General features: G+C 40.5%; 1 protein-coding gene and 1 long non-coding RNA gene across 4 annotated transcripts in view; both read left to right on the top strand.

Annotated features, from left to right (window-relative positions):
* The window catches only part of LOC139579458 (up-regulator of cell proliferation-like), a 584,460-nt gene that overhangs the window by 525,002 nt on the left and 34,845 nt on the right, over positions 1-24,613 (top strand). The gene's annotated exons all lie outside the window — the stretch shown is intronic.
* LOC139579474 (uncharacterized) lies at positions 1,950-19,627 on the top strand. Its single transcript, XR_011675755.1, has 4 exons — positions 1,950-2,498; positions 4,876-5,010; positions 12,481-12,571; positions 18,264-19,627. It is a non-coding gene; the product is annotated as an uncharacterized lncRNA (long non-coding RNA).

The raw sequence follows: 24,613 nt of genomic DNA, 5'->3' as shown, positions 1-24,613 counted from the left end.
CCGACATCGAAATGAATAATATTGAAAATATTTAGAAAATTACAAAACCAAAACTCTTTCCTTATAGAATTCCCCTTAAAGTTATTTGCAAGATAAAAAAAATTAATAAAAAAACATTTCCCTGCTGGACAAGGATCATCCCATACTTTTAAGAATCCCTGTCTGAATAAATGTGTTATGACAGTTGTTATGAATGATACTGGAACACAGTGTTTTGACTGGTTTCATCAAGGTGTTATGTATACATATAAAGGGTAACGTGTGTGTGTGTGTGTGTGTGTGTGTGTGTGTGTGTGTGTGTGTGTGTGTGTGTGTCTGTGCATATGTGTACAGTCCAATGTGTGGTTATGAGTGTGTGTGTGTGTGTGTGTGTGTACAATCCAATGTATGGTTGTGAGTGTGTGTGTGCGTTCATGTGCATTGGTTTGTGTGTGTGCTTCCATTTGGTGGAGGGTGGTATGTTCATCAAAATGAGTGAAATAATGCATAAAAACATTTACTTTAGTTATTACATGATCAGTTGAAGTTATTACATTATTAATACAAAACATTGTTACTCACCGGATAACGTAATAACTTACTGGATAAGTTAACCTTTACAGGATCGATGTCCCTATACGTGCGCTAATGTGACTAGAATGATGTTGTAAGTAACATCCAACTTTCCAGGACATAGACATGTCTTATATTTGCAGAAAGCTTAAATCCATGTCAATCTCACTGTGCTGTCCAATTTACAGTAGCTATTACAGTGAAAAAATACCAAGCTATGGTTCGAGGAGAGTGAACAACAACAAAAAACTTTTGTCATGCACTTGATACATTGACCTCTGAAGATAAATCATGTACTTACATTCAGTAATCTTGGTCTGATTTGTCATCCTGAGGGTCCCAGAGATAAAATGTAGCATAGTTTTGTTCGATAAAAATACGTTTTTATACTCAAATGTAGGAACTGGGTTCTAAAGTTTGAACCAGTTTTTTGGGAATAAAGTAATTGTTTTAATTGGTACCGGGTTCAGATGAGTCTTGTGAGGCTTGTGTTCATCAAAGAGTAAAACAACTGACATGTACGTGTTCATGTGAGTCTCAACTTTCGATGGTGTGTAAATATTATAGTTTTAGGGCCACAACATTTTAGCCATCTCAGTCTCCAGACTTGAACCTCATTGAAAACCTGTGGTTTGAATTGAAGAGGACAGTCCATAAGCACGGACGAAGGATGTCCAGGATCTGGAAAGATTCTGTATGGAGGAATGGTCAAGTTCCCTCCCAATGTGTTCTCCAATCTCTTAGGTCTCAGGTTGTTATCCTTGCAAGGGGAGGGTGATAAGAGTATTGAAAACAGGGTGTCACACCTTGATCTGTTTCACCTGTCTTTGTGCTTGTCTCCACCCCCTTCCAGGTGTTGCCCATCTTCCCCATTCTCCTCAGTGTATTTATACCTGTGTTTTCTGTTTGTCTGTTGCCAGTTCGTCTTGTCAAGTCAACCAGCGTTTTTTTCCGTGCTCCTGTTTTTCATAGTCTCTGTTTTTCTAGTCCTCCTAGGTTCTGACACTTTGCCTGCCCTGACATTGTGCCCGCCTGCCTGACCATTCAGCCTGCCCTGACCTCGAGCCTGCCTGCCGCCCTGTACCTTTTGGACTCTCACCTGCTTTATGAACTTCTGCTTGTCCTCCACCTGCCTCTTACCTGCCCCTTGTCTACTTCGACGACATCCTTGGTTTCTCCTGTTCTGCTTCTTAATAAATATCAGAGACTCTAACCATCTGCCTCCGGTGTCTGCATCTGGGTCTCGCCCTGCATCATTGTACAAGGGATCTAATCATTTGGACCCCTATCTTTATTAGATTGTTTTTTTATTACTTGTTAATTATACAAAACCTGTTTCTCTGAGCAATTGTATTAGTATAATATATATATATATATTTTGTTGCATACAATATAGCTCAGTATTTGTATGATTTTTTAAAATAGTATTTTCTGCTCATCTTTATCAAGGGATCCAATAATTCTGGACCCCACTGTATGTGGGTGAGTCAATTTATTTTAATGGCATTATTTTGATATGATTTAATAAATGTTCTCCATTTGAAGAATACATTAAAACTTTATTACATTAAACAAAATGTTGAATCATTTTGAGACTACAGGAAATCGGTTGACTGCTATGTTAAACAACAACAGTCACGGCTGCCTTGGTTGTCAACATCCTTGTGGCTGTTGAAGTCTTTTTACAGTAGAAAAACAGGAATCTCTAAAGTTGCTGCAGGTGAGGAATGCGGCATGCGAGGGAGGGGCAACTGTTCCTGCACCTGAACTAGACAGACTGGAACAACCTCTGGGATTTACAAGAAATCACCTGACTGTCTAGAAAGGGGAAACCTTCAAGCTAAGGGTGACCTATCACTTCATGAAGTACAACTACATCGCTATAAAAGGTCAGCTGTATCACCACTTGCAGACATACAACTCCAGATACCCAACTCAACAGGCAGGTAAGGACGTCTATAAAGTCACTATTACAAGACACAAGCCTGATACAATAAATGGTTGTTTTGTCTTTCTAAATTGACATAAAATGAAGTATGACTTTTGTAAAGGCTACATGCAATTAATTTTTTACAAAGCTGGATGGTGTTAAGATATAGATGGGAGGGGTTGAGTTAAGCTGAAGGGTGGGACTAATAACAACAAGATAACTAATGTAAAATGTTCTGTGTGTAAAATGTATATAGGTTCACAATTTATGTGAAACAGCACAGTTAAAAATATATGGCAAGTAGAAATCAAACTGGATGGACATCAGAAATAGATGGGAGAGGTTGAGGGTAGAGGAAGGACAGGACTAAAAACAAAATGTAAGTATTGTAAAATAGAATGTGTCCGTGAAATGTATATTGTATGTATTAGCTGGAAGTAGAAGATTAGGTATTGTTGTTCAATTGTTTCCTCCAATTAGGGGAGGGGTGGAAGGGTTAGGGCAAAATAATAAAGGAAAATATATATTTTTAAAGTATCTATATGTGTATGTACATTTATATATGTATGTATATACAGTACCAGTCAAAAGTGACTCATTTAAGGATTTTTCTTTATTTTGACTATTTTCTACATTGTAGAGTAGTAGTGAAAACTATGAAATAACACACATGGAATCATGTAGTAACCAAAAATGTGTTAAACAAATCAATATATATTTTATATTTGAGATTCTTCAAATAGCCACCCTTTGCCTTTGCTCGGCCTCCGACGTTAAAGGCACTACAGAGGGTAGTGCGTACAGCCCAGTACATCACTGGGGCCAAGCTTCCTGCCATCCAGGACCTCTATATACAAGGCGGTGTCAGAGGAAGTCCCTAAAAAGTGTCAAAGTCTCCAGCCACTCTAGTCATAGAGTGTTCTCTCTGCTACCGCATGGCAAGCTGTACAGGAGCGCCAAGTCTAGGTCCAAGAGGCTTCTAAACAGCTTCTCCCCCCAAGCCATAAGACTCCTGAACATCTAATCAAATGGCTACCCAGACTATTTGCATTGCCCCCCCTTTTTACACCGCTGCTACTCTCTGTTATTATCTAAGCATAGTCACTTTAATAACGCTACCTACATGTACACATTACCTCAATTACCTCGAGTAACCGTGCCCCCGCACATTGACTCTGTACCGGTATATAGCCTCTCTATTGTTATTTTACTGCTGCTCTTTTTGCTGCTCTTTTATTTCTTCTTATTATTTTTACTGCATTGTTGGTTAGGGGCTTGTAAGTAAGCATTTCACTGTAAGGTCTACACCTGTTGTATTTGGCGCACGTGACTAATACAATTTGATTTTATACCCATATCTATACCCCAAATGTGCAGAATGTCTGCTAAAATCCATCTCCTTCCATTTTTTCCCACCTCCGGCCAACGGGCTTCCTCTCACTACTATATTTGGCAGTGAGTGGAAACGCCAAGCGGATGCTTCACATTTAAACGTCCAGTGAAATATCTGTCTCATTGTTCTGTCAGTAACTGTACTGCTCGAGATGTTGTGGCTTGCGGGAGCATAGTGGTGTTTGAATGGCCAATCATATAGACGGGTTGGTTGTTTAGCAACAAAACCGACTTGTGTAAAACCATGGGGCAAAACAGGCGGGGTTGGTTTAGATTGTTGACAACAAGTAAACTATATTTGGTCTCCAATGTTTATTGAAAACATAAATACATTTGCAAAGTAAGCACTTGTTTTCCCTCATACATCATTACAGTTGTTGGTTAGCTAGCAAATTTTAGCATTGCATGTCTGTGTCTAAAGCCCTCAAAATAAGACATAGTATCAATAACGAGATGAAACGAGCTGAAATGAGTCACTTACGATTCTCCACATGAAAGTTTGTCATTTTTGCTCGTAATCTGGCCATCCAGAATCACAACAACACGCTGACTTCTACCCAATGGAAGCGCACACATCGTTTTCTTAACTTTGTCAGCTAACTCATCTATGCTCAAATACAAATAGCACAACTTTTCTACATGTAGTTTTCAATAGCAAAGGTCAATGAAAAGATGGTGGAAGCTGATGTGGATCTTGAATCTAATAGTGGTGGAATCAAGGAGAATTGGACTATTGTCCAAAAGAATGGAAAACGGAGCAGAGTAGCGCTGAGAATGTCTTATCTTGTAGGAGTACAGTTTGTTAATGAGGAGCAGCTGATCGGATTAAATCTATTTCAGATATCAAAATGGTGGAGAGAGTTCTGGGTAAAGTGAAAGCTGTGAGGATCATGAAAGGCGGGCTTGTTTAGATTTGTTGTACTTCTGAGGATCAGAAGGAATGTGTGTTGCGTCTCACCCGAATTGAAAAGTTTTACATGTCATGTGTCTCTTCGGAACAGGGCACCCCTCAAGGGAGTAACATCTGGCATCTCATGGGAAGTCGATGTTGCAGAGATGATGTACGCCTTGGCAAGAAAGGCCCAGCAGAGGAAGTATTAGGTGAAAACATTGACAAGGAGAAGGAGGCAGAGATGGTAAGACACATTTACATCATTGACATCTTCATGTTCCTGTAATGTGGTATGTTATTTTAGTTTTGCTCCTTTGAAGTCGTTCATGTGACCCAGCAAGCAATGTATAGTGTTCCATCTAAACTGCTGTGGAATAGCTTTGTTTTAACCACAAATATCCTATTTTTCAGCTGCTCCAAGCTGGTGTACAAAAATGAAAGTAAAATTATGCAAAAAAAGGAGACTTTAAGGATGGGAAGCATAAAAATGGGCAGAGATGTGGACTTGAGTCACGTGACTTGGACTTGAGTACTACTCGAGTTGCTCATTTTGTGACTTGCCATTCGACTTGAGCATCTACTGTACGACTCGTGACTTAACTAGGACTTGAGCATCTACTGTACGACTCGTGACTTAAATAGGACTTGAGCATCTACTGTACGACTCGTGACTTAACTAGGACTTGAGCATCTACTGTACGACTCGTGACTTAACTAGGACTTGAGCATCTACTGTTCGACTCGTGACTTAACTAGGACTTGAGCATCTACTGTACGACTCGTGACTTAACTAGGACTTGAGCATCTACTGTACGACTCGTGACTTAACTAGGACTTGAGCATCTACTGTACGACTCGTGACTTAACTAGGACTTGAGCATCTACTGTACGACTCGTGACTTAACTAGGACTTGAGAATCTACTGTACGACTCGTGACTTAACTAGGACTTGAGCATCTACTGTACGACTCGTGACTTAACTAGGACTTGAGCATCTACTGTACGACTCGTGACTTAACTAGGACTTGAGCATCTACTGAACGACTCGTGACTTAACTAGGACTTGAGCATCTACTGTACGACTCGTGACTTAACTAGGACTTGAGCATCTACTGTACGACTCGTGACGTAACTAGGACTTGAGCATCTACTGTACGACTCGTGACTTAACTAGGACTTGAGCTGCATGACTCAATGTGTCATCGCTCACAATATTGAAGTGCTGCAGGTTCTGAGCGTTGTGTTCTGTGTCTTGACCAATCAGATTCAAGGAAAATACAGGTTGCGCAGGCTAGGCATAAAGCTCGATGCAAAGCGCGCACTGCTACACTGCAGATAAGGAACCAAGTCACAATTTTGCAAATCCTGAGCAAGTCTCAAGTCTTAACCTTCAAGTCCAAAGTAATAATGGGCAAGTCTCAAGTAAAGTCCCAAGTTCCACAGCCCAGGTCGAGTCAAGTCACAAGTCCCTAATTTTGGGTTTCGAGTTGTCAAGTCAATGTTTTTTTTTTTATGCCGATTTCAATACAATTACAATGCATCAGTGATTTTGGACCCACATGTTTTACAAAGTGCACCCCCCCCCCCACTACCACATAGTCTTCAAAACTGAATGCATTTATTTTTGGGACCGATGATGCCCTGATGCAGAGGTGGCACCACAGGTCCCAGAGAGGTGGAGCAAATTGTTTTCCCTGGGGCCCGGAGCTTTTCTTAATCTGGTTACATAACCAGGTATAAATCAGAACCCTATAGGGTCTGACCTTGATTAATTAGTTGAAAAATGTTTTTATATGGGCAATGATAGGAGTGGGACCCGATTTACATTTGAGTCATTTAGCAGACGCTCTTATCCAAAGTGACTTACAGGAGCAAACAGGGTCATGTGCCTTGCTGAAGGACACATCGGCATATTGTTCATCTAGTTCAAACCAGCGGCCTTGAGGACTCGAAAACCAAAATTAAGGGCTTGACTTGACCTGAGCTTCAACCCTTTGAAATTTGACGTTTGGAACAATTTAGAAATGTGTTGTTTGTGAAACATGGATGAACGTCTAATTCTGAGGTGAGACCTTGTTGATCTTTCCACCTGCTAAGATGGTAAAATATCTAGATAAAAACAAAAAGCTTCCAGCAGATGTCGCAGTGCATCAGTTCCGAGTAACGACACCTGTCTGATGTCTGAAGCTTCGAACGTCCTCATCACATGGTATTGTGACTTTGATATAACCATCAGTATATTATATTGAATCAGTAGTCCTTTGAAAACTGCATCAGAATGTCGGAACTCCAGTATCAATCATCCCATCACAAAAAAATAAGTAAAGAAGTCATTTTGTGTGGAAGCCAAAATAAAATTACATCAGAGGCAGAGATGGCTCAGTGGACGCATCATAATTCCCTTAAAACCTAGCGGCCAAACACGGAAATTGTTCCAATAGTTTTTTCACCATCAATTTTTCCTATAGGGGATTATAAGAACCACTTCAAATAAGGTCTGTGTTTCATGTAGGCTTTCCCTGGCATGACGTTTTGATAACCATGTAAATCTCTTTCGGACGAGATTACTTTTATCAATATATCCGTCTATATCCGTCTCAGATTGGAAAATGCTAATTGCCCCTTGCGTGCACTTCCGGTAATACCGTATACCCCGGTATGGTATAGAAATGGTATGACGGTATGAAAATCTGGATACCGCACAAGCCTAAAAAACTGTACACCGCAACACTTTTAAAACTTGTTTTTGATTGTTATCAAATCTGGAGAAGAACAAGTGAAGGAAGCAGCATGGGGAAAATGGGTTAAGGTTCTAATGGTGCCAGAGGGGATGGCTGCCGTTTTATGGGCTCTTAACCAACTGTGCTATTTTGTTTGTTTTTTCGCATTGTTAGTAACTTATTTTGTACATAATGTTGCTGCTACTGTCTCTTAGGACCGAAAAGAGCTTCTGGACATCAGAACAGCGATTACACACCTTAAACTGGACAAATATTTATTTTTTATGAGTCAGACAAGAGGCATTTACTCCAGACAAGGCCCTCTTCCCCGTCATTCGCAGGAGAAAGAGACGGAGATATCGCAGGAGATCGGGGTGCCTTGTAAGGATCCGGCGATGAGTGGCTAATCTGCCTTTGTCATCGGTACTCTTAGCCAACGTACAATCGCTGGATAATGAAGTGGATGAACTACAAGCACGTATATCCTACCAACGGTACATTAAAAACTATAATATCTTATGTTTCACCGAGTCGTGGTAGAACGATGACATGAATAACATACAGCTGGCGGGTTATACACTGTATCAGCTAGATAGAACAGCAGCCTCTGGTAAGACAAGTGGTGGCGGTGTATGTATATTTGTAAACATATCTAAGGAAGTCTCAAGATTTTGCTCGCCTGAGGTAGAGTATCTCATGATAAGCTGTAGACCACACTATCTACCAAGAGTTTTCATCTATATTCTTCATGGCTGTCTATTTACCACCACAAACCGATGCTGGCACTAAGACCGCACTCAGTGAGCTGTATGCGGCCACAAACAAACAGAAAATTTGTCATCCAGAGGCGATGCTCCTAGTGGCCGGGGACTTTATTGCAGGGAAACTTAAATCTGTTTTACCTAATTTCTACCGGCGTGTTAAATGTGCAACCAGAGGGGGGGGAAAACTCTAGACCACCTTTACTCCACACACAGAGACGCGTACAGAGCTCTCCCTCGCCCTCCATTTGGAAAATCTGACCATAATTCTATCCTCTTGATTCCTGCTTACAAGCAAAAATTAAAGCAGGAAGCACCAGTGACTCGGTCAATAAAAAAGTGGTCAGATGAAGCAGATGCTAAGCTACAGGACTGTTTTGCTAGCACAGACTGGAATATATTCCGGGATTCTTCCGATGGCATTGAGGAGTACACCACATCAGTCACTGGCTTCGTCAATAAGTGCATCGATGATGTCATCCCCACAATGACTGTACATACCCTAACCAGAAGCCATGGATTACAGGCAACATTCGCACTGAGCTAAAGGGTAGAGTTGCCGCTTTCAAGGAGCGGGACTCTAACCCAGAAGCTTATTATAAATCCTGCTATGCCCGCCGACGAACCATCAAACAGGCAAAGTGTCAATACAGGACTAAGATCGAATCGTACTACACTGGCTAACGACGCTCATCGAATGTGGCAGGGCTTGCACACTATAACAGACTACAAAGGGAAGCACAGCCGCGAGCCGCCCAGTGACACGAGTCTACCAGACGAGCTAAATTACGAGGCAAGTAATACTGAAACATGTATGAGAGCATCAGCTGTTCCGGACGACTGTGTGATCACACTTTCCGTAGCCGATGTAAGTAAGACCTTTAAACAGGTCAACATTCACAAGGCCGCAGGGCCAGCCGGATTAACAGGACGTGTACTCTGAGCATGCGCTAACCAACTGGCAAGTATCGTCACTGACATTTGCGAACTCTCCTTGTCTGAGTCTGTAATACCAACATGTTTCAATCAGACCACCATAGTCCCTGTGCCCAAGAACAAACACTAAGGTTACCTGCATAAATGACTACCGACCCGTGACGTCTGTAGCCATGTAGTGCTTTGAAAGGCTGGTCATGGCTGTCATGACTTGCTCTCCTGGATGGAGATCACAGGTGCTGGCTAACCAAAGGTTTCTTGACCCCCCTCTCCTGGGGGAGTTGGACAGTTTTATTTATTTTTATTTATTTTGTTTACCCCTTTTTCTCCCCAATTTCATGTTATCTAATTGGTAGTTACATTCTCATCCCATCGCTGCAACTCCCGTACGGGAGAGGCAAAGGTCGAGAGCCATGCATCCTCCGAAACACAACACAGCCAATCCGCACTGCTTCTTGACACAATGCTCTCCAACATTTGTTAGGCCATATTATAACTTCTGACATTTGGTAGGCCATATGTTTCTCAAATATAGTTAGATACAATGCATTCGGAAAGTATTCAGGCCCTTTCACTTTTTAAGCATCTTGTTACTTTACAGCCTTATTCTAAAATGTATTAAATAAAAATAAATCCTATCCCATAATTACAAAGTGAAAATAGTTGTTTTATTTTTTATATATTGCCAATGTATAAAAAATAAAAACAGAAATATCTTGTTTACATAAGTTTTCTGACCCTTTGCTATGAGACTAGAAATTGAGCTCAGGTGCGTCCTGTTTCCATTGATCATCCTTGATGTTTCTTCAACTTGATTGGAGTCCACCTGTGGAAAATGACCGTCATCTTGAACGTCTTCCATAATTTGCTGGTGACACTGTCTGTGATTTATTTAGAATTCAAGGCACACTTAACCTGCATGGCTACCACAGCATTCTGCAGCGATATGCCATCCCATCTGGTTTGCGCTTAGATGGACTATCACTTGTTTTCAACAGGACAATGACCCAACACACCTCCAGGCTGTGTAAGGGCTATTTGACCAAGACGGAGATTGATGAAGTGCTGCATCAGAATACCTGGCCTCCACAATATCCAAACCTTAACCCAATTGAGATGTTTTGGGATTAGTTGGACCACAGAGGGAAGGGAAAACAGCCAACAAAAGCTCAGCATATGTGGGAAAAAATGCTCAGACTGTTGGAAAAGCATTCCAGGTAAAGCTAGTTGAGAGAATGCCAAGAGTGTGCAAAGCTGAATGAGTAGGTATGTCCAAACGTATACATAAATCACTTACAATTCAATAGTTCCTTGACCATGTGACCTAAACTCCTCAAACCAACTTTGGAAAGTTCAAAGGGTTGTATGCCCCTACCCTGTGGAGTTCTCAAAAATGATTACATTTCTTTGAACTTCATTTATTAATTTTACCTTCCATTTCTGACTCATAATTTCAATAGCTCCTTGTTCACATGACCTAGACACCTCACTCAAACTTTGTATTGTTCAAAGGGGAGGGACACACATTGCACACCCTTTGGTTTTCCCAAAAAAGGTTGGCTCACAATGGTTGTATGGCAGACGTATGTCTGACCGTATCTTGCATAACTTCTTCTGGCCTGGTCTGTAACAAGATGCTGTGGCATACTGTAAAGCCTGTTACATTTGCCAGCAGATGGGTAAAACCAAATCAAGCTGTTTTGGTTGCACCTTTGTATCCTATTCCTGATTTTGACAAACTTTTCAGCAGGGTTCTGGTGGGCTGTGTTGGTCCTTTGCCCAAAGCAAAGAGTGCTAACCAGTTTATCTTAACCATCATGTGCTGCCACTAGTTTCCATGATTCCATTCCATGGAGGAAAATCACAGCTCCCAGTATTGTTAATAAGGCCCTTATCAGACCATGATTTGAATTTCATGTTGAAGGTCTTCCAGCAAGTGCTACAGCAGTTGGGTGTTACCCATTGCCCCTCTAGTGTCTACCTACCAGATTCTAAACGTGTTCTTGAGAGAGTTAATAAGACTTTGAAGTATACATTGAGAGCTTACTGCTTTGAGTTTGAGAAAGACAGGGATGAAGGAGTCCCTCTTGTGCTATTTACAGCGCGGGAGTTTCAGTCTGAATGAGCTCATGTTTGGACATCATGTCAGAGGTCCTTTGAGCTTGCTGAAAGAGAAGTTGTTGCAGGACAACACCTAAAAAACAAAAACAAATTTGTTGGAGCACGTTTACGCTTTTCAATACAGATTTCTCCGCTCCTGTGAGTTTGCCAGTAAGAATCTGGAGAAGGCGCAAACAGAAGTGAAAGTTTGGTATGATCGAAAGCCCTGAACCCGCACTTTCGATGTGAGTGACCATGTCCTGGTTTCGTTAGCGATATATATATATATATATATATATATATAAATAAAGTTGTGTCTAGCACTAGGATTGAATCCACAATGCTCAGAGCTGTAGCTTGCAGTTTTAGCCCATCCTCACACCCATCCTAACCATCCTGGCTTGTCACGAGCTTACTAGATCAGAGGTGGTCAAACCTCTCCTCTTGGACCCCCAGCCGTTCCATGGATTTGAACTATTCCAGAACTAGCACACCTGATTCAACTTGTCAACTAATCATCAAGCCCTTGGTTAGATGAATCAGTGAGCTAGTTCAGTTCTACAGCAAAATTGTGAAACATCTGGGGGTCACGAGGAAAGGTTTGAAAACCCCTGTACTAGATGGTAACAGGCACGCACGTTGCCCCTAGTGGACGTTTGGAAATTGCCATGGAAAAACGGCTTGCCAACACATTACTTTATTTTTCCAAAAACGGGTTGGTAGCACGTAATCGTTTGGGCTCAACATAGAACATGTTCATGTAAAAAAGGTAAAGTAACTTTTTCCAAATGTATGGTCTATCCCCTATGATGTGACGTTATCAATGTAGACACATTGGGATTTTGTGTGGAACTTCTGCTTTTTTCATGGGAGTTATCTGTTGCTGGATGAATGACAACGGAGACGATTGTTAAACAAAATAAAGCACACAAACGCTCCGTCTTTTATTGTATGCAACTCGTCAGGCATCAGAAAATATTTGACTTGAGTAATACTTTTGACACACAAAAACTAACAATGATGTATGTTCTATACGATTTCAGCCATGTTCATGCGATCAGTCTGACTGTACCCTTAGTGTGCATTAAATATCCCTAATTCTGAACCTGTTGTGCTTTATTCTCAACAGACCTGGAGTTGTAGACTCAACATCATAATGTATTAAACATGTTAACCTGTGAATTCTACTTTTTATAGAACTTTGAAGAGGAAAAGCCACTGAAACAAGTCAGAGATGAGTCGAAACCAAAGGAGGGATTCTCAGGAAGAAACACGGAAACATCCCAAGGTATTGTCTCCTGTTAAAGTTTTTCATACCAGCTCCATTCATTGCCCGTACACCTCATGTCTGCTAAATGACTAAAATGTAAATGTTTACCACGACATACTCCACTTTCAATAACGTATGATTTGGTAACACTGCCATAAATGTTTTATTAACAAGCATTTCTAAACTATTTAAAGGTTATAAGTATAGGCTGTTTTACAGTTTGTCTATCGACATGTCTGTAGCCAATTTTCGCAGTGACATGATGAACATTATATTGTCATATGACATTAAACTTGTTCTTGCCGTTATGAAAAAGTATAAAACACAAAAACTGCTGTTTTTTAAAAATGAATTTACACTGAACAAAAATATAAATGCAACATGTATAGTGTGCTATGGACAATAAAAGGACACTCGAAAATGTACAGTTGTGTCAAACAACATAATCCCACAGACGTCTCAAGTTTTGAGGGAGCGTGCATTTGGCACATTGACTGCAGCAATGTCCACCAGAGCTGTTGCCGGATAATTGAATGTTCATTTCTTTACTACAAGACGCCTACAACGTTGTTTTAGAGAATTTGTCAGTCCGTCGAACCCAGCCTCACAACCACAGACCACGTGTGGGTTTGCACAACCAAATAATTTCTTTCATAAACCATCTCAGGGAAGCTCATCCGCGTGCACATCATCCTCACCAGGGTCTTGACCTGACTGCAGTTCGCCGTCGTAATTGACTTCAGTGGGCAAATGCTCACCTTCGATGGCCACAGGCACACTGGAGAAGTGTGCTCTTCACGGATGAATCCCGGTTTCAACTGTACCGGGCAGATGGCAGACAGAGTGTAGGTTTTGTGTGGGAGAACGGCTTGCTGATGTCAACGTCAAAATATGCATGGTGGCGGTGGGGTTATGGTATGGGCAGGCATAAGCTATGGACAACGAACACCATTGCATTTTATCAATGACATTTTGAATGCACAGAGATACCCTGATGAGATTCTGAGGCCCATTGTCGTGCCATTTATCCGCCACCATCGCCTCATGTTTCATCATGATAATGCACGTCCCCATGTCACAAGGATCTGAACACAATTCCTGGAAGCTGAAAATGTCCCAGTTCTTCCATGGCCTGCATACTCACCAGACATGTCACCCAGTGAGCATGTTTAGGATGCTCTGGGTCGACATGTACGACAGCGTGTTCCAGTTCCCACCAATATCCAGTAACTTCGCACAACCATTGAAGAGGAGTGGGACAACATTGCACAGGCCACAATCAACAGCCTGATCAACTCTATGTGAAGGAGATGTGTTGGCTGCATGAGGCAAATGGTTGTCAGACCAGTTACGGACTGGATTTCTGATTCATACCCCTACATTTTTAAATCTATCTCAGTAAAATCTTTGAAATTTTTGCATGCTGCATTTATATGTTTGTTCAGTATAATATATGTCAATCCAGCAAGCCAGGCAACTAAAAGCAACTTTCTAAACAATGTTAAGTTCATTAATGTTTGTATTCATTATTACTGGAAAAGAAACTTATAACAAAGTCATTAAGTTATGACAGAAAATAGTTTGGGTTGTGTGTGACGGAATAAAGGCAGGGCATTCCACAGGAGAAATGTATTTTGCACTGTCTATTTGCTGTAGCAGTAGGGTAACCATGACAACAGACGTTGCAACAGGGTCAAAGTCTAACGTTTGTTATGTCTTCGTGACAAGGAAAACGCCCGTCGCCTCACCTGTGTGTGACGTGAAGGAGGACAGTATGCTTATTAGCCTTTACACATAAAATATAATTGAATGAATGTATCAAGAGGATATAAGGAGAATAAAACAAGGACAATAATGGTCTGGGATAAAACATGTTTTCCATCATATCATAGGCCTGTGCCTTAAACAAGGCTGGTGTTGTTGCCTACTTTTTATATTTGGCTAAAATAACTTTTTAGTTTTCGCAAGTAGACTAGGAATTTAAATGCAGCGTTACGTACATCAGTAAACTTCCCTTTGAACATGAGTTCAATGAGTTCTGAATGATCAGGTTCTCTTTTGCATTCATCATTAACTTAAACAAATGTATGTATTATATACACTACATGACCAAATGTATATGGACACCTGCTTATCGAACATGTCATTCCAAAATCATTGGCATTAATATGGAGTTGGTCCCTGTTTTGCTGCTATAAGAGCCTCCACTCTTCTAGGGAGGCTTTCCACTAGATGTTGGAACATTGCTGCGGGGACCTGCTTCCATTCAGACACAAGAGAACTCGTGAGGTCGTGTCCTGATGCTGGGCGATTAGGCCTGGCTCGCGGTTCGCTTTCCAATTCATCCCAAAGGTGTTCGATGGGGTTGAGGTCAAGGCTCTGTGCAAGCCAGTCAAGTTCAGGCCAGTCAAGTTCAGGCCAGTCAAGTTCTTCCACAAGATCTCGACAATCCATTTCTTTATGGACCTCACTTTGGAAAGGGGACATTGTCATCCTGAAGCAGGAAAGGGCCTTCCCAAAACTGTTGCCACAAAGTTGGAAGCACAGAATCGTCTAGAACGTCATTGTAAGCTCTAGCTTTAAGATATCCCACTACTGGAACTAAGGGGCCTGAACCATGAAAACAGCCCCAGACCATTATTCCTCCTCCACCAAACTTTACAGTTGGCACGATGCATTGGGGCAGGTAGCGTTCTCCTGGCATCTGCAAAACGCAGATTCGTCCGTTTTACTGCCAGATGGTGAAGCGTGATTCATCACTCCAGAGAACGTGTTTCCACTGTTCCAGAGTTCATTGGCGGCGGGCTTTACACCACTCCAACCGACGCTTGACATTGCACATGGTGATCTTAGGCTTGTGTGCGACTGTTCAGCTATGGAAACCCATTTCATGAAGCTCCCAACGAACAGCTATTGTGCGTACAGAGGCAGTTTGGAACTCGGTAGTAAGTGTCCTACCACTTCGCGGCTGAGCCATTGTTGCTCCTAGACTTTTCCACTTCACAATAGCAGCACTTACAGTTGACCGAGGCAGCACTAGCAGGGCAGAAATTTTACGAACTAACTTGTTGGAAAGGTGGCATCCTATGACGATGCCACATTGAAAGTCACTGAGCTCTTCGGGTAAGGTCATTCTACTGCCAATGTATGTATATGGAGATTGCATGGCTATGTGCTTGATTTTATACACCTGTCAGCAATGGGTGTGGCTGAAATAGCCAAATCCACTAATTTGAAGGGGTGTCCACATACTTTTGTATATCTAGTGTATTTTGCTAATTTTATCACTAGACTGTATTTTAAGAATTCAATGAGCGAGAATATTTTACACGCAAGAATTCACCTGTGTGAAGCGTTGTCTTTGTTGCTTGCTTTTCCCATTGCCTCTCCATTCAAACATGAATGGTAATAATACTGATTCACTGCACCTTAATTACATTGAGATTAGTTATTGGGGCGGCAGCCTAGCCTAGTGGTTAGAGTGTTGGTCTAGTAACCAAAAGGTTTCAAGATCAAATCCCAGAGCTGACAAGGTACAAATCTGTCATTCTGCCCCTGAACAAGACAGTTAAACCCACTGTTCCTAGGCTGTCATTGAAATTAAGAATTTGTTCTTAACTGACTTGCCTAGTTAAATAAAGGTCAAATATTCTGCCCATTTACTGTGATAGACACCTCCTGATAAAGTGCTAGAGGAGAACACTGAACTTCAAAGATTGAATTTTAAATGTTGTGTTCATCTGTGTGTTTAGACAACAGTGTTAAGATGAGGAAAAGTATGCCCAATTAATCACAGGAGCATGCATTTAAAGGTGAATTCAGATATGAGCTGCAAAACCATTGAGACATTTAAAGGGAAATTCCTCCACTTTTCATCCTCATATTCATTATCTCCAGCACTATTCCAGTGTCTATATATGTGAAAACATAATTTCTACAATCTGTAATTAAAAAGAAGGTCGTAAGAAATAGCTGCTCAATGACATCATCCAAAGGGAGCTATTATGAGATCAGATCAGGTCATTTTTGAGATCAGATCATAGATGGTAATTTGAGATCTGATATGGTCATTTATGAGATCAGATATATGGTCATTTATGTTTGGTTCAATTTGGAGAGATCTTCTTCAACACAAAGGAAATATCCAGTAACACTTTCTATGATGCATACACATATAATGCCCTGTAAGTGCATTTATAACATTTACATTTACATTTAAGTCATTTAGCAGACGCTCTTATCCAGAGCGACTTACACATTGGGAAGTTCATACATATTCATCCTGGTCCCCCTGTGGGAATTGAACCCACAACCCTGGCGTTGCAAGCGCCATGCTCTACCAACTAAGCCACACGGGACCATATAATGCCTAAATATTCACTATAAGATCTTAGAATCAAGTAGCATGTACCATCATCATTGCTTTCTGGTGGCAAACACTGTTAAAGTGGTTGACTTGTTAAGTAAAACAGTATTCAATGCTGGTCCTCAATGCTCAAATCAAATAATGCATGTGATGAAGTGGATATGCATATAAAACGTTGTACATGTAAGTGTAGCCTACATGTCTATCTAATATAGCCTATAGTAGCAACAATTATTTATATAGCAGTACTAGTTATGTTATTAGTAGTCTATTAATAGTAGGGTATACAATGATAACACTTAATCAAAGTTTAAAAGTTAAATCAACTCCCTCTCCCTTTCTCTATCAACATGTTTTGTTACTATTTCATTGCTAATGTTAATAATAATCACTTTACTATAATTTGAGCCTGTGGCAACACTTTACGTTGCATTAAGTTGCATTATTACACGATTATTACAGGATAGTTAATGTTGTAGTTGTGCATTGTTACACTGTAACTGGTACATTTCTATTCAGTGCAGGTACACAAATGCAATTTCAAGATACCTACACAAAATAGCTACATAAAATGCCAATCAAACTACTTCAATTCAAACTTGTACAGTCTCGATTTTTCATAAAGTGCCCCAAATGTGAAGCAGGTATTAACTAATATAATTCATGATCCATTTTTAATCCATAATTGTGTGTGTGTGTGTAATATTATGTTAACTAATATAGTCCATCAGTTATACCTTAACTGCAGGGCAATAAAACATGAACTACAGTGTAATAGTGCAGCTTAATGTTAAGTGTTATCCACCCAGCTTGCTGACAGTAGCATGAAACCATGAAAATAATACCTTGCTTTTCTTCTGGCTAGTCTTTCCTCCCTAGCAACTGGATCTGCGTTAATCTTTTGTCTGTGTCGTGCACCCCTCTCCTTATTAGACAACGGCATCTACAGTATAAAGATAATGTGCCTTGAAATACCTTACAATTCCATAAGATAGTTTAAAATTATAATATTATTGTTATTGTGCAGAGGATTTATCACAGCATTCTTTTAATTGATATAAAGGTGCTGCCAAATATAATGGCACCTTTGCACGTTTCTTAAATAATTCCCCATTTCTTCTGAAATAAGTTTAAATTGAAAACAACTTTTGGTATCCACACCTTGTTATTGGATTTTAAACACTGCAGGATTTTTGTTGTTGTTGTTGTGTGACTTCAAATATTTTTTTTAGCTTGTTTCTTTCCATATCAAAAGTAATTGCAAGCTGGTCTTTTCTACTTTTCCTTCTGTAATATATTTCTAGAGTTAAACTGTAGCCCTGACAACAATGTATTTTCCCCTAGTACTTCCTGCTCCAGACCAGCTGACTGTTGACTCAGTGGACACCACATCAGCTGCTGTTAGCTGGAACCAGCCACCAGGATTGGACCAAACCAAGCATCATTACCAGATCTCCTACCGCTGTTCAGGGACAGAACCACACATCACTACCACATCTTCACACAGCATCACTCTCTGTGGCCTGAAACCTGGTACTGAATACTCTGTCACTGTCTGCACTGTGCTGGAAAATGAAAAGCAAAGTCAACTGGTGTTAACAACCCTCACAACAGGTAAGTACCCTACTTATGTATTATTTCTGGTGTGAATGTTCATCAGAATGACTAATGTAAATGAACTAATCCTAATGGATGTGTGTCAGCATGGGATATAAAGGTACAAAACTATATGATGGTGAATTCCCCAGATCTCATAATGCAGTTTGGTGTTGAAATCAATGAAGGTTGTGTAATACCCTGTTAAAACATGTCTTGAGAAATATGATTTACGTAATAATGTGGATGTATATTTTGTACACATTATAAACATTTAATCAGATTTGTTTAATTTACATAAACTCTACGTTTTACTACAGCCTTCACTGTTGGGCCTAAGTTGGTTAAATTACTATGTACTGTTACTTGAAATATGTTGGGACAGTTTCTGTTTACGTCAAGGGTGTCTGATCGTTAGGGCCAATCAAGATGGACTATGGGTGGTGTGCTGAGGGTTTCACTGGTTTTTCTGTTGTTGCTGAGAAAGAGAAGGAAGAAGGGCGAGAGATGTTTTTGTGAAGACAAGGTCTGGTCCAATAATGCATTTATTTTTGGACTGCGTTTTTTAGACATAGAGATTCATTTAGGAAATCCATTTGTCATATCGAGGACTGTGAAGAAAGCAGTGGGAAAGGTGGATTCAATCAAGGTGACTAGAAGTGCCCTTGTTTTGTTTCATTGTGTTGATGAAGAAGCGTGCACTGGTTCTGGGACAATTGTCCACATCAGAAGAAATGTGTATTGATCTTCGGAGCAGGGCGCCTGCCAACGGAGTTGTAGCTGGAGTCTCGTTGGATATAGATGACGAGTACCTTAGTCAGAAAATCACAGGAGTGGACAGTGCATGTCGCCTGATCCGTATGGTAAATGGAAGGAAGGAGACAAGCCTATAGATATTATTGTTGTTTGACGAGACTACCTGAACATGTGAAGCTTGGATATGTGAGGTGTACGGCGAGAGCATTTGTGTTCAAACCATTACAGTGTGGGAAAACGGTCATGTGTCAAATGTTTGCAGATAGGAGAAGTATGGTATTGAAGAATCTGTCAATGGAAAATGTTTAAACTGTGGTGGGGATCATACTCCGGGCTTCCTTGAGTGACCTGTTCGGGTGAAGGAGGTTGGGGTGTCAAAAATCAGGGATGTGCAGCAGATTTGCTCTGTGGAGGCGGTGAAGAAAATCAAAGGGGCAAGAGGCAACCATGTTGCAATAAGCCGATGGATACAGTGCAACCAGTTGCTAGTGTTTTAAGACAGTCGAGTTATCTGGATACACTCATTGTGAAGAAAGTGAATTTTGTGGCATTTGTAGCCACAGTGATTGATTGTACAGCACAAGTGTCTAAGAAGTCCAAGAAGCTGGACATCATTATATCTGCAGCCAATACGTTTTTGGGGCTCAAAGACTTCAGGGCAGAAGCACTGCAAGGACTGTTGCCGATAGGAAATGTCCCGCCTTCACAGGAGTCTTTTGAGTAGGGTGACCAGACGTCCCCGTTTTCCGGGGACAGTCCCCGTTTTTGGTGGCCTGTCTCCGGCTGGAGCTGTCCCCGGAAATGTCCCCGTTTTTAACAGTGCATTAAAAACAGACTGCAAAGTGAAATAATATTTCACGTGGCAAGAAAGACCGGGCAGCAGAGCCTACCGGTTGACGTCTCAATCGCGTTGTGCTTGTTTTGTCCAGCAGAGGGGGCTGCTCTCTATGGCAGCTTCATTCACTCGTCTTCTTCTTCTACTAACTACTTGCTCGCGCTAGTTTTAGAGAAAACTTTTGTGGAAAACTCGGCCAGAAGTTAGCAAGTGTCAAGTGAATCCACAACATCACCACAAACGTCTTTTCAAGCCAGGTAAGTTACAATCGTTTGAGATACTAGCTAGTGATGTTATAATGTTATATTATATAGATAGATGATCTGCTCTATAAGGTTTTAAATAGGTTATGCTAGCTAACATTAGCAATGTCGACTAAATTAATCTAGCTAGGTTGGCTTGCTAACGTTACTGTCATGGTAACGTTAGCTAGGTTAAAAAACGTTCACATGTAAACATGCAGTGGACGGGCTATTTTGAAAATATGATTATATTAAATGAATGCACAATTAATTATGAGAATATTTATTTGTAGATGACAATTTTAATGGTTTGTCATTATAATAAGTAGTGTGAAAATATATTTTGAAATTTTCATGGATAACATTAGCATAATGTTTTCTGTTAGAGAGTGGAGAGGAGGAAGACTGGATAGGAAGAGTGAATGAGAGAGGAGGAAAGGTAAAGATATGATTACAGAGCCTGCCCATTTATTATTCCAAACAATGTTTTTGAGATAAAATACAAAAATGAGGCAAGCAATGGGAATCAGTTAAAATAATTTGGTTATCTAATGTACTATTTATTATTAAAGATTGGAGAGGAAGGAAAAATGAAGGGAGTAAAAAGAGTGAAGCGAGGAGAGTGTAGAAGAGTGAGGTGGAAAGGAGAAGAGAAGGAAAGGAAGAAAGACGAGTGAAGAAAAGAGGAGGAGAAAGTTAAGAGAGTAAGAAGAGCAGACAGAGGAGGTACAATGGCTCTTTCCAAGAAGTGGAAATGCCATTTTAATGACATGAGAGAATTTCCATTTATACGCTCAGGTCAAGACGATAGAATGGTTCGCTGCACCCTTTGTATTTCCTCTTTTTCAATTGGCAGCGGGGGAAGAACGACAGTCAAAAGAACGACAGTCAACAGACGAAAAAGCATAAAGCCTCTCTGATTGCCTGTGTTGGAATGCCCTCTGTCACCACAATCTTCAAGAAGGTAGTGCCTTCCCAAGAAGAATATGATTTAGCTGTGCAGGAGGGTGTCTTTGCATACCACACTATGCGACACAATCATAGTTACAGATCTATGGACTGCACAGCACAACTGACACGGAAGCTTTATGAGCCAAAGTTTACATGTGCTAGGACAAAATGTGACACTATAGTGTGTAACATGTTAGCACCATGGGCAACCACAGGACCTAGACCAAGTTGAATTTGTGTCCCTGTCCATTGATGTGTCCAATCATGGACATGTAAAGCTGCTGCCAATAGTAGTCAGCTATTGTAAGATATATGATGGCAGCACATCTGTGAGGATGCATTGTTTGATGAGGTTACTGGCCTGCAAGAGTTCCTAAAGGAGGGAATCTTTTGAAGAATGGAAAACATCTGAGACACCGCTTAGTCAGAGATGGAGCACGGTGGTTACCCACTTCAAAGAGAATGACATCCCACACACTAACCTGGCTAGCTTAGCATCTGTTGTCATGTGCTTACCTGGAAGTAATGCACCAGTCGAGAGAGTGTTCTCCCAAATGAATGATTTTTGGACAGCAGCAAGAAATATGTTCACTGTTCCTACCATCAAGGCCATGCTTATTGTGAAGACAAACTTCAACCTCCCCTACCAGGAGTTCATGGAGAAGCTGGCCAAAGACAGAGCAATCCTGAAGAAGATACATTATATATTACAGATAGGTTGGTATGAGTATATTATGTAGTTACTAATCACATCATCGTCTTATTTCTTTATTATGTTGTTAAGTAAGTTTTTCACATATACTATTGCCTGTTTTTTCAATTTTGCTCATGTTCTCTTATGCTCTTATTCTACCAGGACCACTGAAAGACTGTTCAGATCGGACAGTTCTGTCTTGTCTGTAGTGTTTCTGTAATATAGTTGTTTTCCCTATCACAGTGTGACTGTTAGACTAAATACATGAAACTGGAATTGGCCCCCTTTTTTATTTCATAGATAATAACATTTGATATTTTAATGATATATTGACCGCCAAATTGGAAATGTCCCCGATTTTCATTTCAGAAATCTGGTCACCTTACTTTTGAGCCTGTGTAGGAACATGATAAGAATTTGTTTTTTCACAGAAAAGCAGGTTGATTTTGTTTAGTTAATTATTATTTATTTATATTTTTTGATAGTTTGCATGATATTCGATTTCTTTTTACCCACATGATTTCCTTTTTTGGGGGATTGTTGTTCACCCGCACAGTAGGTGGCAGAATGCACATCAAATTGTTGCAAACTCCATTATACCATAGAAGAAGATGCTCATGTGAAGCGGGAAGACGTTTTGTGTACTTAGTTTTTTCCTCGAATTGCGTTTAACTGAACTCTACTTTCCTCACCTTAAAAAAATAAGATTTATAGTTTAATATTTTAGCGAGAGAGTCATCTCAATTCGCTTGCTGCTTGGCTGGATTAACAAAGGTTCCAGACGCTTCGGCAGCTAGCTTGGGTTTGTCGGATCGGGAGCTGGAGAGGACGGTTTGGTCTGAGGGAATTTGAGGGCTTCGTTGAATTGGATTATAAATAGGTAACAGCCTTGGAACTGTTGGTTTCTGCGAAACCATGAGTAACTGTGGGGTTAGCCTAGTGTTTTTTTGAGCTCCAACGGCGCCAACTAACATTTTCAGTTTAGCACCCAGGTTTAGGTTTAGTCTTGTTTTAAAATTGTATGGTGTCATGTGTATTGCAGATTGAATGAAAGTGTATCATTCATTATTTTCTATATAACCATTCTATCTGTAGGTAAGAACCCTGGTCTCTGGTTTTTCCCTAGCAAGTTAAGTCATACCAGGTTTATTATATACTAAGTGTCCGTTTCACCATACTTACTGGATTGATTTATCTGAGCCTGTGGTGAGAGGGTTACAGTTGTTTATAATACAGTGTCTGAATTCAGGCTTTCTTCCCTTCCTGTGAGTCATTATATCAAGGAGTTGATCTGCCTCTGATTGCTTTAACTTCATCAGTAGTACAATATTAAAACACTATTTATTGTGGAGAGGATTTAGAATCACAACATTCTTTTCATTTATATTAATTAATGAATATAACAAACTTAATTTTTGTTACAACAGAAGCTGTTTTGTAATGAATGTGACTTCTGTTTTTAGTTTATTTCTTCCCACGTCAAAAGGAATGTCCTACTTTGACTACTTTTCCTCCTGTGATATATTTCTGGAGTTAAACTGAAGCTGCACTAACAATAATGTATTTTCCCTTAGTACCTCCTGCTCCAGACCAGCTGACTGTTGATTCAGTGGACACCACATCAGCTGCTGTTAGCTGGAACCAGCCACCAGGATTGGACCAAACCCAACATCATTACCAGATCTCCTACCACTGTCCAGGGACAGAACCACACATCACTACCACATCTTCACACAGCATCACTCTCTCTGACCTGCAATGTAGTACTCAGTACTCTGTCACTGTCTGCACTGAGCTGGAAAATGGAAAGCAAAGTGAACTGGTGTCAGCAACCCTCACCACAAGTAAGTACCCTGTTTTAATCATTTTAATAACCAGAAAACATACTTATGTAATTTAACTAATCATAATGGAGGTATCAGTATGGGATGTAAAGGTCCAGTATCTTCCCTGATGAGAAATATATGATGGTTAATTCCACAGATCTCATCATGCAGTTTGGTGCTGAAATCATAAAACATTTTTCATAATATTTGAATTACTGCTTGCTTCCAATTCCTGTGAGTCATTATGTCAAGGAGTTGATCTGCCTCTGCTTGCTTTAACTTTATCAGTAGTGCAGTATTAAACACTTTGTTATTGTGGAGAGGATTTATAATCACAGCAGTCTTTTAATTATTATTAAAAAAATTGGTGTGGCGGCAACAATCTGGCAGCGGCGCAGCGCCATACAGCAGAACCCCCTAAACTTCTGTTGTGACTCCTGTTTTTATTTCTTCCCAGATCTAAAGGAATTGCAAGCAGCCTGTTCTAATTAACGACTACTAATATTCTATTTTTCTTCCTACAGTTTATTTCTGGAGTTAAACTGTGGCCCTGATAATAATGTATTTTCCCCTAGTACTTCCTGCTCCAGACCAGCTGACTGTTGACTCAGTGGACACCACATCAGCTGCTGTTAGCTGGAGCCAGCCACCAGGATTGGACCAAACCCAACATCATTACCAGATCTCCTACCACTGTCCAGGGACAGAACCACACATCACTACCACGTCTTCACACAGCATCAGTCTCTCTGACCTGCAACGTGGTACTCAGTACTCTGTCACTGTCTGCACTG

This window comes from Salvelinus alpinus, chromosome 6 (genome assembly GCF_045679555.1).
Source record: "Salvelinus alpinus chromosome 6, SLU_Salpinus.1, whole genome shotgun sequence".
NCBI lineage: Eukaryota > Metazoa > Chordata > Actinopteri > Salmoniformes > Salmonidae > Salvelinus > Salvelinus alpinus.
The sequence above is the reverse complement of the archived record's forward strand: the minus strand, read 5'-3'. Positions and strand labels throughout refer to the sequence as shown.